Source organism: Limulus polyphemus, unplaced genomic scaffold (assembly GCF_000517525.1).
Source record: "Limulus polyphemus unplaced genomic scaffold, Limulus_polyphemus-2.1.2 Scaffold103, whole genome shotgun sequence".
Classification (NCBI taxonomy): Eukaryota; Metazoa; Arthropoda; class Merostomata; order Xiphosura; family Limulidae; genus Limulus; species Limulus polyphemus.
The window spans coordinates 767,035-771,825 of NW_013665713.1; the positions used below are offsets into that span (position 1 = coordinate 767,035).

General features: G+C 36.1%; 1 protein-coding gene across 3 annotated transcripts in view; it reads right to left on the reverse strand.

Moving 5' to 3' along the window:
* The window catches only part of LOC106470366 (protein bunched, class 2/F/G isoform-like), a 159,396-nt gene that overhangs the window by 58,374 nt on the left and 96,231 nt on the right, over window positions 1–4,791 (reverse strand). The window lies entirely within an intron of this gene.

The window sequence follows — 4,791 nt, forward strand, 5'->3', positions numbered from 1 at the left end:
TGGTTCGCAAATTCTTGTGAACTAATAAAGTTCATTAAATATAAATAATAATAATAATAATAATAATATATATATATATATATATATATATATATATATATATGAATATTTAGCGTTAAAATTCAAAATATAAAAATAATGTTGTGTTATTATTTCTTACCCTAAGAATCTGATTTGTAAATGTTTTCAAATACAATTGATAATTATAATATGGTTCACATCATAACAGCCGTTACTCAAGAAGATTAAAACATCTATAAGTACATACACACGTGTGTGTGTATACAGAGTGGCCCAAAAGTAAGTATACAGTTTCATATGTTGACACTTTGGCAGAAACTCAACCAGTTGGGTTGCCACTGCAAGCACTGGTGTCCTAGGTCCAGTTTTCTTTGACGGAACCGTCACAAGCAACACATCCCTGCGGGTTCTGACGGACATCATTCCGGAGTTACAGCAACGGCCAGAGCACACTCAGCTCTACATCCAACATTCTTAACGAAAATTTTCCTCAGAGATTAATAGTCTGCAGAGACGCAATCGAGATGCCTCCAAGGTGACCGGACTTATGACCTTTTCTTCTGGGGAGCAGTCAAGGATAAAGTGTACAGTAGGTAATCGCGGAATGTTGACGAAAGGAAAGGATACATCATAGACGTATTTACACAACTTGATGGACGGACAGGCTTGTGTCAGAAGATTTGCAGAAGTGTGGCAAGCAGACTCCAGGATTGTGTGAACAGCGACGGGTTCCCATTTGAACAACTATGGGATTAATTTTCTCATAATTTCATGCCATGCATAAAGTTCTGTTAAATAAATTATCAACTGTATACGCACTTTTGTGTATATATATATACACACACACAGACACATATATACCAACTGACGAAATGTATGTGTTTATTAGTTGACGTACTCATTCAAAATATAGGGAAGAAACAATAGGTCGAGTACGAATGCTAACCCTTATGGGTGGGTACATGCCAGATTTGGTGGCAATCGGTCCAGCAATTTACCAGTTATAAGTTGAAAAAATGGTTAGATATACGTGCGTGTGTTTTGAGTTACGTTACCAAACGCGAGTTTAACATAGGATCTCTTCCTCAACCATAAGCGTCTCGGTGGCACGGTTCGGACATAAATAATCCGTAATTTACCCTACTTACAAAGGATATAGCATACGATGAACAATTTCCAAGTTGGACAACAATTGACAGTTATGACTGGCCACATCAGCAGCAGAAACCCCAGTAATATAATAACGGACTGCCAGCTTTGGAGTAGAATCATTAAATTTTACTTTATGGCAGCCCTGCTTATACCCCTCAACCGGAAATTAGTAAAAATATTAAAATTTAGTTTCTGATCCCGTTTTCGATGTCAAGGAAAGTTTTTATAGTTCCTCTGTCCCACCAACGTGCTTCAGGCGCCCCTGAACTAAACAATCTCGACATATTCAGAGTTAATAACAGCACTGATGGGTGTGATACACGAGTCTTCTTCGCTCGTCTTTGCATCTGTTTTTCAGACCAGAGCCCAAAATTTTTTCAAGAGATAGCTCTAAACCCCGCTGACCGTCATTGGAACTTTGCCCTGCTTTGGCGTGTCCTAATTGTTTCCTCAATTAGCTGCATGTGCAAGGTTCCGAGATATTGCAACCTGTGCAGCCAATGAAAATGCGATCACGATAGACTTTTTGGCAGCTCTGTTAAGACAAATCCATCTATAAAGCCCAAAAATGCGATGGCAGCACTCAAACATAGATTTGGTGCTGATAAGGTCAGATCAGAAGATTAAGAACAAAGACTAGTCTCAAAAAGACCGTGAAGGAAGGTCACATAATTTGATTTGAGAATTAAAAAGGGGATAATCAGTTAAGTGTGTGCGACCGATGCAGGTAAGATTGTGCAGCGACTCTTTCACTGTTAATAACTCCTGACTGAAACAAGTTAACATTATATAAGTTGCGTAGTTGGATTTTGGACTTCCAAACAGCGTATGCAAAACCCCCAAGTAATAATTACCAGAAGTTCTTGTTCCTTGGCCTGGCACACAAAAATATTATTTATTTAAAAGTAACCAAACGATCAGAGAAGCATGATTCATGTTTTGTTTCTATTTTGTTATTATTATTATTTTTTTGAAGGGCCTTTTGTTAAACGTCCTAAGCAAGCAATTACCGCTGTTTATGTTTCTTTGTTTGTAAAAATGAGGTCCAAACACTAACTGCATTATATGTCGAGGTTTAGGTATACTTTGCTTCTGGTTGAGGGTTTGGTTTGTTTGGAATTTAGCGCAAAGCTACACGAGCGCTATCTGCGCTAGTCGTCCCTAATTTAGCAGAGAAAGACTAGAGGGAAGGCAGCTAGTCATCACCGCCCACCGTCAACTCTTTTACCAACGAATAGTGAGACTGACCCTCACATTACAACGCCACCACGGGCATGTTTGTTGGGACGGGGATTCGAACCCACGACCCTCAGATTGCGAGTCAAGCGCCCTAACCACCTGGCCTTCTGGTTGAGGGAAAGATATTGTTTTAAAACAGGAAGAGTAATAAAGGTCAGTTATTTTATTTTGCGCACTTTTAAAACTATAGGAAGCTGCAACTACATAACGAAATAAAACGTTCTAATAACGGGTTTATCAAAGACAGTGTTACAATAAAACATGTTAAAGTAACCACTGGTTGATAGTGTGTGTGTGGGGACGTTGAGACACGTTATGTCTCATTACATTCCCACTCAAAGCAAGTCAGGTTCACACAAGTGACACCTTTGGAAGAATCACTACTATTTATTAAATGTCATATATAAAAACGCTAAAAACGCCAATCTTCTTTAAAGCAAATAATGTTTGTTTGCACCAGACGGTATTTAAAACGAGCAACTTCTGATAAATTAAGAAAATTTAACTTGTTCAACTTTGGATAATTTCATCATAATGTTGAAAGATAAATAACGTGCGATTTCGACAAGCTACTATTTGTCAAACTCCTGAAAATTCATTAAAAGTAAATCATAGTTTTAACAACACATAGTTTAACTGAAACACAGAGAAATGGCAGCTGCAACATAATAAAATACGCGAATACAAAAAGTATTAAAATTGCTTAAGGAGAAAGAGTGGGCGAGAATTCGACCACGCGCCTTTCCTGACCATGATGGCTAAAACAATTCGTCAGACCAAATTTTGTTCATTTTTCTTTCGTTTTTTATGGCAATCTTTGTCATTTTTTAAACTATTTATATTTTAACATGTATGATCAATAAGTTTTTCACTTATCTATGGTAGCAAATACTATATGCATCGCGAAAACAAACCGAAATAATGATGGAAAAGGACGAAGGATAACGTTTTTAATGAAATGACATTTACAGCACCACAGTTCAATAGCTTATATATATATATGGTTAGAACAGCTGTAAAGCAAGTAGGGGTGTGGGTTGAAGTACCCGCCAGCCTCAGTTTTAATTACAGAACCGTTTACAAGCGCTGATATAAGCGCATTGTGATAAACCACAACTGCGTCAAATACAATACCGAAATTCCCAATTTGACGAGAATACACTGATTTACAAGGATACGTAACAAACCTTATTTTAAACAGATGTCTCACAGCAAGTAGGAAGTGCAAATAAAGCCAAAAATAAAAAAGTGGAATATCCATATGTTTAATTTAAGCACCGATCTCATCCTCACTGTGTATCTGTGTGTGTGTGTACATACATATAATCCGGTCACTCAACAGTTCAGTCAGTACTCAAAATAGTCATGCATAAAATGTGCAACACATTCAAATATTGCTTTTAGTATACAATAAAGTGACTTCTATTCAAGTATATACACTCAAAGAATTGTATTATAATTTTCACTCGTCTGGGATCTCACAGAATTAGAGTATATGATACTTCACGTGTTACAGACAAAAGGCTGTAAAGAAAAAAAAAACTGTGCCTTATATACGTCATCAAATAAATGTATCTACTTTACCTTCAAAGATCACTAAACGTTCATGCACCTATGTTATGACACTAATAGCAGACGAAAAGAAGGTGTGAACGAGGGAACGCAGCTCTAGGTAAACATGGGTATCACGTCTGTACGACGTCATAACCTGACATATAATTCTACGTAACAGAAAGAACTTGTTTAGAGTTCCTTATTCCGCCCAAAATAAAACTTATGCAAATTCTAGAATGTCTTTTTAACCATTACGTAAGGAAAAGACGAGTTCAACTAATTCAAATGATAATACTATTATTCCTATTTGTACTTTTCTTTACAACATTTTATTTCTGGTCATTAACGTTTACATCCAGCGTCCTTTAACTTATTCAACCAAATGAATTCACAAAATAGTATAGGACTAATAAGACCAATCATTACTTAAGTCACAAGAAAAATCATAGTTCTGCTATTCTTTAATCATATCTATCCGAAAAACTGCTAGATTAACATACACTAAAAACAGAGTAGTGTTATACACTGTAAAATAATTTTTAATCTTTTAATGTAATTATAGGTAACGTTCTTACAACTTAATGTGGGCCAGAGTAAGAACGTATAGATAAGTCTCTCAAAGAAATATTCATGCAGGTAAAAGCTTAATATCTCACTAGACGCGGCTTTAAAACTAACAGGAATTTTGACAATAAAAACACTTGATCACAAAAACAACAACAACGAAAAATATAAGTTGAGCCGAAAGTTTTATACTGTCACTGATAGCTATTGAACCTGTAATTGATCAGTAATATTAATATCTAATATAAGTACAGTCGTGGG